We start from the raw sequence: 12,466 nt of genomic DNA, 5'->3' as shown, positions 1-12,466 counted from the left end.
GGAAACAACTATGCTGCCTAGCAAAAGAGGACTGGATTAAAAAAAATGTGGTACATATACATGATGGAATACTACCCAGCCATAAAAAAGAAGAAAATCATGAATTTTGCTGCAACCTGGATGGAACTAGAGTCTGTAATACTGAGTGACCTCTCACAAAAACAAAGATCCGAATATCACATGTTCTCACTCATATAATGGACCTTGAATATCCAATGCAATACTATAAGAAAATGACTGATGGTACTGGGAAACTATGGGGGGGAGGGAGATGGGATTAACAGTAGCAAATATCTGTCGGGGGATGGGAAAACACTTCTTATCTACAGGGTGCCTGAATGAAACGTCATTTTACACCTAACCCTTAACTGTACCCCACAAAACCATAATAAAAAATACTGATTAATGAAAAAAAATGGGATAGACTCAGAATGCTTAGGTATGGTATTGACTTAGTCACTTTAAGCAAGTAACTTGCATGCCCTGTGCCTCCAACCCTCATCTCTCAAATGGAGATCATTTTAGTACTTACCACACTGGGTTGATGAGAGGCTCAAACAAGATATTGCATGAACAGTGAATAATATAGTACCTGGCACATAGGAAGCCCTCAAGAAATAAAGCAGCTAGCACCAGCATTAGTATCATTATTACAAACTGATTGGTGAAGTAATATGACAGACTTTGAAGGGAAAGTTAGTGGTATCCAATCTTATTTCTGGAAATGTCTTTGAAAGAAATATGACATATGTACAAAACTTTTGTATAAGAGTGCTCATATAACCTTGTTTTTAATGGTAAAAATGTGTTATTTACCTAAATAGCTACTGACAGGTGACTGGTGCTGTGGTACAGGCACATACAAGTCCAACATCCCGGAGTGAGATTACAGATGCCAGTACCTCTCATATCCTGTTCTGATGGACGTTGGTGCCTGGATCTGGAGGGAGGTAAGCCCAAATCCTCTGTGCCTCTGCTTTTGACCCCACAGGTGTGAGAGCTACTTATCTCAGGGAGGAGCTCTACATTAGGCACAGCAGGTCTGCATTAGGTGCAAGAGTCCTACTTCATGTGTGGAAGCCCTTTGTCAGGTGTTGAGGCTTCTCATCAGGCAGACAAGCTCTTCATGAGGTACAGAAGCTTGCCATCAGAGCAGGATCTATTGATCATGTGGGGGATTTCTTCATCAGATGCCAGAACTTTTTCTCAGTTTCAGAAGCTCCACTCAGGCTCCAGGACTCTACATAAGGTGAGGCAGCTCCCCCTCAGGTACAGGAGCTCTCCTTGAGGTGCAGGAGTTCTTCAGATGCAGAGCTCTTCCTCAGGTATAGGAGCTTTCCCTCAGGTTCAGCACTCTTATTCAGGTGCAGGGGGTCTCTGTCAGGTGCTGGAATCTTCCTCAGGTGCAGGTGCTTTCCCTCAGGTGTCGGGTTATCTCTCAGGTTCACAGCTCTTACTTGGGTTTAGTTAACTACCTTGGGTGCAATGCTCTTCTCCAAGAGCAGGAGCTCTTCATAAGGTGCTGCATTTTTTCCCTCAGGGTCAGGGGCTTTTTCTCAGGTGTAGGTCTCTTTCTTGGGATTAGCATTCTTATTCAGGTGTATGATCTGTCATGTACATGATCTCTTCATCAGGAGCTAGACTCTCCCTCAGGAGCAGGGAGTCTCCCTCATGTGCAGAACTCCCCCTTACGTGCACTGGCTTTCAGGTGTGGGGGCGCTCCCTCAGTGGCAGGGCTCTTCCCCGGATGCAGGGCATCTTCCAGGTGCAGAGGCCTCTCCTTAAGGTGCAGGAGCTCTTTCTCGAGTGCAGGAGCTTTAAATCAGGTGCAGGGCTCTCCCTTAAGTGCAGGGGTTCTTCATCCCTCAGTTAAAGGAGCTTTCACTTAGGTAAAGAGACTCTTCATCAGGTACTGGCTCTCCCTCAGATTCAGGTTCTCTCTCAGGTGCAGGCATGCTCCCTGAGTTTCAGCATTATTACCTAGGTGCAGGAGTTCTGCCTCGTGTGCAAGGTCTTTTCATCTGGTGCAGGGACCACCTACAGGTGTAGATGTTCTTTATCAGGTGCTGGACTCTTCAGCAGGTCCAGGGCTCTCCCTAAGGCACAGGGCTCTTTCTCACATTGAGGGCTCTTCCTTAGGTGCATGGATCTCCCTCAGAGAGAGGGGCTCATCCTTAGGTGTAGAAGCTGTTCCTCAGCATTAGCACTCTTACTCAGGTACAGGCCTCTCTTTCAGGTGCAGGTGTCTCCCTTGGATGCAGGGCTCTTTCTCAGACATAGGACTCTCCCTTGGGTGTAAGTGTTTTTCCTCTAATGTAGAGCTCTCCCTCAGGTGCCAGTGCTCTTCATAAGGTGCATGGCTCTTCCTCAGATGGAGAGACTCTCTGTTCATGTGCAGGGGCACTTTTTCAGTTGCTGGGCTCTCCCCCAGGTTCAGGGGCTCTTCTAAAGGGCAGAGGCTTTCCCAGGTTCACAAGTTCTTCATCAGGCACAAGACTCTTCCCCAGGCTCAGGGGCTATTCATCAGGTACAGTGCTTTCCTTCCTGTTCAGGGCTGCTTCTCTGGTGCAAGGGCCTCCCTTAGACAGAGGCATTTTCTCTCAGCTGTAGGAACTCCCTGTCATGTTCAGTACACTTATTCAAGTGCAGGACTCTCCTCATGTGTAGGGCTTTGCCTGAGGTTTAAGGCTGTCCCTCAGGTGCAGGGATCTACCTTCCTCAGCTAGCAGAGCTTTCCCACAGATGTAGGAGCTCTCACTCCAGGTCACTTCAATTGGGTGCTGGGTTCTCTTTCAGTTTAGGACTCTTCATTGAGCAGAGGGCTCTTTCTCAGTTGCAGGGATCTCCCTCATATGCTGGGTTCTACCTCAGGTACAGTGGCTATCTCTTAAGTTTAGTGCTCTTCCTCAGGTGCATGGCTCTCTCTCAGTTGCAGGAGGTCTCTCTTAAGTGCAGGGACACACTTCCTCAAATGTATGGCCTGTCTCTTAGGCGCAAGCCTCTTTCTTTAGTGTGGGGCTCTCCAGCAGGTGCTAGGGCTCTTCCCTAGGTGCAGAATTCTCTCTCTGGGGCATGGCTCTCCTTCAGGTGCGAGACTCTACCTCATGTTCAGAATTCTTCCTAAGAAGCCAGGTTCTTCCTTATATGCAGGGTGGCTCCTTCAGGTGGCGGGAGTCTCATTCTTATGCTGGGGTATTTCTTTAGGTGCAGGGCTCTACCCCATGTGAAGGACTTTGGCAGTTCAGGGGCTCTTCATGAGGAATGGGGTTCTTTCCCCATTTGTAGGGGCTGGACTCCTTCTTAGGGGCAGGGGCTCTCCTTCAGGTGCAGGCACTCTTTCAGGCACAGGGCTCTTCCCCAGGTGTAGGGCACCTTCATCAGGTTCTGGGCTCTTCCTCAGTTGAAGGGTTCTGTCTCAAGTGCATGGATCTTTTTAGGGTATATGTCTCTTTCTTGGATGCAGGGACTCTCCTTGATGTGCCAGGGCATTTCAGGTGCAGAGCTGCCACTCAGGTTGATGGTTTGTTTTCCTTGTTTGGGAGCACTTCCCCAGGGGCCAGGGCTCTCCCAGGTGCAGGGACTCTTCAAAAATTGCAGGGTACTTCTCCAGGTACAGAGTCTCTTCATTAGGTGCCTGTCTTTTCCTTAGGTCCGGGGGCTCTCTGTCAGGCAAGGGACATCTCCCTGTGGTGCAGCAATTCTTCCTCTTATTCATCACTATTACTCAGGTGCAGGAGAGCTTCCTTGTGTGCATGGGGCTCTTAATTAAGTGCTGGACTTGTTGTCAGGTGCAGGGCTCTTTCTCAGGTTTTGGGCTCTCCTTAAGGTGCAGACTCATCATCGGGACCGGGCTGTCCTCAGGTGCAGGGATTCTCCCTCAGGTGCTGGGGCTCTTATCCAGGTTTTGGACCCTCCACAGGTACAAGTGCTTTCTCAGGTGCAGGTGTCTCCCAAATTGTAGGGATCTTCTTAGGGGCAGGGACTCTTCATAAGGTGCTGGGGTTTCCCTTAGGCATAGGAACTGTTTTTAGGTGCAGAGCTCTAGTTGGATGCAGGGTTCTTAGTTAGGTGCAGGAACTTCTTCTCAGAGTTGGGTCTCTCCCTAAGTGCAGTGGCTTCCCATCAGGTGCAGAATATTTCCCTCAGGAGCAGGGGCTCTTCATAGGGTTCTGGACTCTCCCTCAGGGACAGGACCTCTCACTCAGGTGCTGAGATCTCTCACAGGTGCACGGGTTCTTCATCAAGTTCTAGGCTTTCCCTCAGGTGCAGGAGTATCTTTCAGGTGCAAGGCTCTCCTTTAGGGGTGAGGTTCTTGCTCTTTATTAGGTGGTGAGCTCTGCCTCAGGTGCAGGGCTGTATCTGGTGCAGGGCTCTCCCTCTGATGCTTGCCTGTTCCTCAAGGGCAAGTCTCTCTCCCTGATGCAGGAACTATTCATAGGCTGCAGAGTTCTCCATTAGATGCAGGGGCACTCCCTCAGGTGGAGGGAACTCTCCCTCATGTTCAGGAGGACTTCCTCAGATACAGGGCACCCTCTCAAGAGAATGCTCTCTCCCAGTGCAGGGGTTCTCCATCAGGTATAGGGGCTCTTCCTCAGGTGCTGAATTCTTTCTCAGGTGCAGGAGCTCTTTCTAAGGTTCAGGGCCTCTTCCTCCAGTACTGGACTCTCACTCAGCAGCAGAGGCTCTTCTTTAGGTGTAGGACTCTTCCTTAGGTGCAGGAGCTCTTCATCAAGTGTGGGGGCTATCCCCCAGGAGCAGAGGCTCTCCTTCAGTTGCAGGACATCTTCTATGTTCAGAGATTCTCCCTTAGTTGTAGGAGTTCTCTCTCTGGTGTGGGCAGTCTTCCTCAAGTGTGGGGACATTCCCTAAGGGACAAGGTTCTGTCTTCATTGCAGGGTCTATTTATCAGGCACTGGGGTTCTCTCTTAGGTGCAGGGACTCTTCACAAAGTACAGAGTCCTGTCTCATATTCAGGGGCACTTCTTCAGTAGGTGAGTCTGCCTCAGGTACAGGGGCTCTTCTGAATTCTTTTCAGTTGCAAGGTATAGAGTTCTTTCACGGGTGCAGGGTTCTCTCTCAGGTACAGCGGATCTCCCTCGAGTTTAGTGCTCTTCGTCAGGTGTAGGGCTCTCTCTCAGTGTCAGTAGGGCCTCTCTTAATTGCAGGGACTCTTCTTCAGTGCAGGGACTGTCTTTCAGGGGCAAGCCTCTTTCTTCAGTTGGGGGCTCTCCACCAGGTGCAGGGGCTCTCCCCCAGTTTCGGTCCTCTTCCTCAGATGCAGGAGCTTTTCCACAACTGTTAGTCTCTCTCCCACATGCAGAAACTCTTCAGCAGGTGCTGGGTTTTCCCTCAGGTTCAGGACTTTCTCTTAGGTGCAGGACTCTGTCTCAGGTTCAGAACTCTTCATAAACTCTTAATAAGATTATGGGTTCTTCTTCAGATGCAGTAGGGCTCCTTCAGGTGGAGGGACTCTCGTTTATGTGTAGGGGCATGTCTTTAGGTGGAGGGATCTCCCCCAAGAGAAGGGACTCTTTCAGTGCAGGGTCCCTTCATTAGGTACAGAGCTTTTTTCCTAGGTGTAGGGGCTTTTCATCAGGTGCTGGACTCATTCCAGGTGTAGCAGCTCTCCCACAGGTACAGAAATTCTGCTTCAGGTGTAAGTCTCCCCCTCTAGTTGCAGGGGCTCTTCATAAGGTGCTGGGCTTACTCTCAGTTGCAGGGCTCTACCTCTAGTGCAGGGCTCTTTCTCAGATCCATAATTCTTTTTCAGGTACAGGGTTCTCCCTCAGGTGCAGGGATTCTCCCTTAGATAGATGGGCTCTTCATCATGTATCTGGGGGCACCTCTTCAGGTGCAAGGCTGTCCCTTAGGTTGAGGGTTTTTTTTCCCAGGTTCAGGAGCACTTCCCTAGGGGCCAGGTCTCTCCCAAGTATAGGGAATTTTCAAAAGGTGCAGGGCCCATCACATGCTGGATTCTTCCTTAGATGCAGGGGGTCTTCCTCAGATAGGAGGATCTCTCTGAGGTGCAATAGTTCTCCCTGAGAGTCAGCACCATTACTCAGGTGCAGGAGATCATTCTCATGTGCATGGGCTCTTTGTTAAGTGCTGGGATTGTTGTCAGGTATAGGGCTCTTCCTCAACTTTTGGGCTCTCCCTAAGGTACAGGGCTCTTTATGAGAGGATGGATTCTACCTCAGGTGCCAGACTGTCCCTTATTTTCAGGGCTTTTTTTTTTTGCAGGGGCTCTTCATCAGGGTCTGGGCTCTCTGTCAGGTGCAGGTTCTCTTCTTCAGGTGCAAGGTTCTTCCTCAGGTTCAGGTGTCTCCCTTAGGTGTAGACCACACCCTTATGTACAGGACCTCTCCCTCAGGTGTTGGAGCTCTTTCTCAGGTTTAGCATTCTTACTCATGTTCTGGGCTCTCCCTCATGTGCAGGGGTTCTCAAGTTCAGGTTCTACCTCAAGTGCAGGACTCTTATTCAGGTGTGGGACCTCAGGTTCAGGGCCCTCAGCTGTAGGGGCTCTCTCTCAGTTTCAGGTCTCTCCCTTAAAGTTCAGGGGCCTTTTATCAAGTGTGGGGACTCTTCCTCAGGGGCAGAGGCTACTCTTCAGGTGCAAAAGCTTTCCCTCTAGTTCAGTCTCTTACTCTCATGCAAGAGCTCTTTCTGTTGTGCAGAGGTTCTTAATCTGGTGCAGGGCCCTTTATCAGTTGCAAGGGGTCTCTCCTAGGTACAGGGAGCCTTCATTAAGTGTAGAGACTCTCAGGTGCAGGAACTTTCCCTCAGGTGCAAGGCTCTTTCTTCAGTGCAAAGATTCTTTATCAGGTGTGGGAGATCTCCTTCAGTTGCTACAGCTCACCCTCATTTGCAGGGATTCTTCATCAGCTACTGGGCTCTTCCTCTAATTTAGGGGTTCTTCCTCAGATACCCAACTTCCTTCAAGTACAGGGGCTATTTTCATGGACTTGTCTCTTCCTTAGGTGCTGGATCCATCCTCAGTTGTAGGATATTTTTCTAAGGTACAAGACTCTCCCTCAGGTCCAGATGTTTTACTCTGGTGCAGGGATCTTTCACGTGCAATCTCTTCTTCTGGTTTAGTGGTTCTTCCTCAGATGTGGGAACTTCTTAGGTGCAGGAAAACTCTTTCATGTGCAAAAGCATTTCCTTAGACACAGGAGCTCTTCACCAGATGCAAAGCAAGAGGTCTGTCTTAGGTGTAGTGACTCTTTCTCAGTCGCAGGGACTCTCCCTAACATGCAGTGCTTATTCTTTAGTGCAGGGACTCTTTCATCAGGTGCAGGTCTCTCCCTCATGTGCAGGAGCCATCCCTCAGGTACAGGGGCTCTTCTTCAGTTGCTGGGCTCTTACACAGGTTCAGGAGCTCTCCTTCAGGTGGTGGGACTCTCTCTCATGTGCAGGAGCACTTTTCAGGTGCGGCACTCTTCATCAAGTTCTGGATTCCTCCTCAGTTACAGGGCTGTGTCTTAGGTACATGGCTCTTTCTTGGATGCATGCTTCTTTTCAGGTGCAGGGGCTCTTGTCAGGTGCTGAACATTCTGTAATGTGCAGGGACACTTCATCAGGGTCTAGGCTGTTCCTTAGGCGCATGGGCTCTCCCTCAGGTAAATGGAATCTCCCTGGGGTGCAGGAATTTTACTTTAAGCTCAGCACTATAGCTCAGTTGCAAGAGATTTCCCTCATTCGAAGCGGCTCTCCCTCAGATGCGCTTAAGGTCCTTAAGTTGCAGGACTCTTTTTCAGGTTCTGGACTTTCACTAGGGTGCAGGGGCTCTTCATCAGGGATTAGGATCTCTCTCTGGTGCAGGTACTCTCTGTGAGGTGCAGGTCTCCTCCTCATGTTCAGGGATGTTTTATAGGGCCAAGGGATCTTCATCAGGTGCTGGTCTCTCAAGTACAGTGTTCTCCCTGTTTGCAGGGGCATTTCCTAAGCTACTGGGGGTCTTCCTCAGTGACTGAGCTCTCCCTCGGGACATCAGGAGCTGTATCTTCTCCTCTGGAGCTAGGTCTCTCCCTCATGTGCAGGGGCTCTCCTTCAGGTGCAGGAATTTCTCAGGTGCACAGGCTCTCCTTCTGGTACTATGGGCTCCTCATCAGTTCTTGGCTTTCTCTCAGGTGTAGGGTTCTTCATCGCATGCTGATTTCTTCCTCACATGCAGCGCTCTCCCTCAGATTCTCAGCTCTTACTCATCTGCAGGACTCTTCCTCAGGTTCTTGGGCTCTTCATCAGGATCTAGACTCTTTCTCAGGTGCATAACTTCTTCAGTTGTGGGGCTCTTCATCAGGGGAAGGTTTCTCCCTCAGGTGCAGGTGTTCTCTCTCAGGAGTAGGTCTCTCCTTCAGGTGCATGGACTATTTATATAGTACAGGGTTCTCCCTGTGATGCAGGGAGACTCTCTCAGGTAGATAGATTCTCCCTCATGTGCAGCAACATTTCTTCAGGTACATGGTATTTCGCAGTTTAAGGGGCTTTCCCAGTGCAGGGGTTCTACATCAGTGCTAGATTGTTTCTCAGGTGCAGGAACTCTTTCTCATAGTTAGTGCTCTTCCTCATGTGCAGGAACCTTTTCTCATGTGCCAAAGCACTTTTTCAGGTGTAGAACTCTCCCCCAGATGCAAGGCTCATCATTAGATTATGGGCTATTTCTCAGTTGCAAGGCTGTTTCTCAGGTGCAGAGTTCTCTCCTGGGTGTACAGCTTATTCTCATGTGCAGGATTCTCTCTCAGGTGAAGGGGTTCTCCCTCAGGTCAAGGAGTTCTTCATCATGTGGATGAGCTGTCTCTTAGGTGTCTTGAGCACTTCTTCTGATGCAGGTTGTCCCATAGGTTGACAGCCCCCCTCCACTGTGTTTAGCTTCTCTTCCCCAGGGGTAGGGGTCTTCCAGGTACAGGGGCTCTTTAAACCATGCAGAGCTCTTTGAAAGAGCTTTGTATTGGGTGCTGGGATCTTCCTTAGAGCTAGTCCCTTTCACCGGTGAGAGGCATCTCCCTGAGTTTCCAGCATTCCCCTTAGGGTCAGTGCTTTTATTCAGGTACAGGAGATTGTTCTTACGTATAGATGTTTTTCATCAGATGTGGGGCTTTTTGTGTGGGGTGCTCTTTCTTAGCTGTAGACCTCTCCCTCAGGTATTAGGCTCTCCCTATGGTACTGCTGCTCTTTTTCAGGGACTGGACTCTTTGACAAATGTGGGAGCTCTCGTAGGGGCAAGGGTCTCTCATTTGTAGAGCTCTCCATATTCTATAGTGCCTCTTCTTCAGGGGATGTCCTTTCTCTCAGGTACGTGAGCTCTCCTACAGATGCAGGAGCTCTTTATCGGAAACTGGACTCTTCTTTGGGTGCAGGGACTCTCTCAGGTGCAGGGCTCTCCCTCATTTGCAGGGCTCGCCATTAGAGACAGGGACTCTTAATCGGGTACTGGGCTCATCCTGAGGTGCAAGTCTCTTCCTCAGGTCCAGGACTCTTCCTCAGGTCCAGGACTCTTACTCAGATGCATGAATTTTTCAGGTGCCGAGGCTCTTTCTCTGGTTGCAGTGGCTCTTCTGGTGATGGAGCTTCTCAGTTGCAGGAAATTTCCTTCAGGTTCCAGGGCTCTCCCTTAGGCACATGAGCTCTTCACCAGATGCAGAAGCTCTCCCTCACGAGCAGGAGTTCTTCCTAAGGTATAGGGATCTCCCATAGGTATAGGGTTGTTTATTAACCGCAGAGGCTCTTCGTAAGGTGTAGGGGCTGTCCCTCAGTTGCAGGGAATCTCCTCAGGGGCAAGGACTTTTCCTCAGTTGAAAGGCTCTTTTTTTCAATGCAGAGGCTTTTTATCAGGTATGGGAGTTTCCCCTCAGATGCAGTATTTCTCCCTCAGGTGCAGATTTCTTCATCAGCTGCTGGGCTCTTCATGAGGTCAGGTGCTCTTCCTCAGGTGCACAGCAGGGACTCTTCAGGTGCTGGTGTATCTCTCTGGTGTAGGACTGTCTCAGGTTCAGCCCTTTTACTCAGATGCAGGGCACTTCCTCAGGTGCAGGGGTTCTTCCAGAAGTTCAGGTTCTCCTCCAGCTGTAGGAGCTTATTATCAGTTGCCAAGGTATCTCTCAGGTGCAAGGGCTGTACCTTAGGTAAGGGGGATCTCCCTGAGGTGCAGGAGCTCTCCCCAAGTCAGCACTCTTGCTCTTGTGCTGAAGATATTCCTCATGTGCAGGAGCTCTTCAGTGCATGCTGGGCTTTTCACCTAGATGCAGGTCATGTTCCACATGAGGGGCCTCTACTCAGGGTGCAGGAGCCCTGCCTCCATTGTGGGAACTCTCTTTCAGGTGCAGGAGCTCTTTCTCAAGTTTAGTGCTCTTAATGTGGTACATGAGCTCTTTCACATGTGCAAGAGTTTTTCATCAGGTGCAGGGGTCTTCCTCAGGTTCAGGAACTTCTTCTCAGAAGCTGAGTCTCTCCCTTATGGACAGTGGTTCTCCTTCAGGTACAGGAACTGTCTATCAGGTACAGGGGCTCTTCATCAGATGATGGGCTCTTCCTCAGGTTCCAGGGCTTTACCTTGGGTGCAAGGATCTGCCTCAGGTGCAGGGACTCTTTATAAGTTAGTATTCTCCCTCAGATTCATGGTGGCTCCCTCTTGTGGTGTGACTCTCCTTCATGTGCAGGGGCTCTTCTTCAGGTGTAGGGACCTTCTCCAGTTGCAGGGGGTCTTCATCAGGTGCTGGAGTCTCTCTCAGGTGTGGAGGCTATTGTACTGCTGCAGGGCTCTCCCTCAGGTTCAGTCCCTTTATTCAGGTTCAGGACTCTTCCTCAGGTGCAGCTGTTCTTCAGTAGATGCTGTGATCTACCTCAGGGGCAGGGGTTCTCCAGGAGTTCATCTACAGGTATAGGGCTTTTAGGTGCAGGGACCCTTCTTGATGTGCTGGACTTTCTAATCAGCTTCATGGCTTATTCCTGATGATGGTCCTTTCCTTAAGGTGCAGGAGACCAGTCTAAGGTGCAGGAACTCTTTTTCAGGTGCAGGAGGTCTTTCTCATTTTTAGTGCTCTTATTCATGTTTAAGAGTTCTTCCTGATGTACTAGAGATCTTCATCAGGTGCAGGAGCCTTTGGTTAGGTGCAGAGCTCATTCTCAATGCAGATCTCTTCCTCAGGTACAAGACCTTCTCCTCAGGGGCTGGCTCTCTCTCTTATGGGCAGTGACTCTCCCTCATGTGCAGAAACTATCCTTAGATGAAAGGGCTCTACATCAGTTGCTTGGTTCTTACTCAGGTTCAGAGGCTCTCCCTCAGGTACAGGGACTCTTTATAAGGTGAGTGTTCTCCCTCAGATTCAGGGATGTTCCCTCACATGTGGGATTATTTTTCATGTGCAGGGGTAGTTCTTCAGGACTAGGGCTCTTCCTCAGCTGCAGGAGTGTTCTTCAGGTGCTGGAATCTCTCTCAAGTTCTGGCTACTTGGAAGGCTGAGGATTGCCAGAGCCACTGCACTCCAGGATTCCAGTCTGGGCAATGGAGTGAGACTCCAACTCAAAAAAAAAGATAAGTAAGATTCTCAAGGAGAGCCTAGTTGAGCTCCAAGCTCAAGACACCAAAACAGCCTATGTGGAACAATACTAGGGATGGGGATGCCCTGAAAACAGAATAAACTGTGTACTAAACACAAATTGTTCCCATTGTTAAAATTTAGCTGTGACTCCATTGGGGAATTAAAATGAAAAATACAATTTGGAAAGTAAATTCTTAGGAAGAAAACAACGTGAGGTGAGCTCATTCATATAAAGGGAAATGGAGCAAGGGTTTTGGAACTATTTAAGTTTGTGTATAGTGAATGCATACCAATTATGTTTCTTTTTCAGTTGGAGTCAGAATTATCTGTTGAAGAAGATGTCCCTTGAGAGGAAGGCTACTGTAAAACTGGTGAAATGAAAATGAATCTGTGGGTTGGAGCTCCAACAATAGTATTTTTGAAGACTGGTATCTTCTGTTGCCAAGAAAAATGACTAGTTTGAAATGAGTTCTTATGCATGTTTAGAAAGAAAAGTCTTTAAAGTGAGTGTATCTTTAAACTGTGCTTAAATGTGTACATGAGGAATATGTTTTATGTGAAATATGTTCTTTTGTTATGTGTTATTTAGCTGTGGGTTATGTAACTTATGTTCTAATATTCAGAAGCTTTGTTTTAGGTACAAGTACCATTCTCAAGATTGCCAATTTCATCACATGTTAAATGACATAAGAATCTTTGGGCTAGGTAAATGGAAAATTTGGATCTCATCATTTTCTGTTCAGTTTCTATATTCTATGTTAAAATATGGGCTTATGATCTGGCACTATCACTTTTTTTTTTTGAGTTGGAGTCTCACTCTATCACCCAGACTGGAATGCAGTGGCAAACTCATGGCCACCCCAGTGTTGAACTGCTGGGCTCTGTCAATCCTTCCATCTCAACCTTTCAAGTAGCTGGAACTACAGACA

General features: G+C 48.8%; 1 long non-coding RNA gene across 1 annotated transcript; it reads left to right on the top strand.

The window, feature by feature from the left end:
- Nucleotides 1-831: 831 nt before the first annotated feature.
- On the top strand, nt 832-12,254 carry LOC103273222. The gene is made up of 2 exons (XR_002482688.1): nt 832-950; nt 11,848-12,254. It is a non-coding gene; the product is annotated as an uncharacterized LOC103273222 (long non-coding RNA).
- Nucleotides 12,255-12,466: the final 212 nt, after the last annotated feature.

This window comes from Carlito syrichta, unplaced genomic scaffold (genome assembly GCF_000164805.1).
Source record: "Carlito syrichta isolate Samal-C Ts95f unplaced genomic scaffold, Tarsius_syrichta-2.0.1 Scaffold313898, whole genome shotgun sequence".
NCBI classification, from domain to species: Eukaryota; Metazoa; Chordata; class Mammalia; order Primates; family Tarsiidae; genus Carlito; species Carlito syrichta.
The sequence above is the reverse complement of the archived record's forward strand: the minus strand, read 5'-3'. Positions and strand labels throughout refer to the sequence as shown.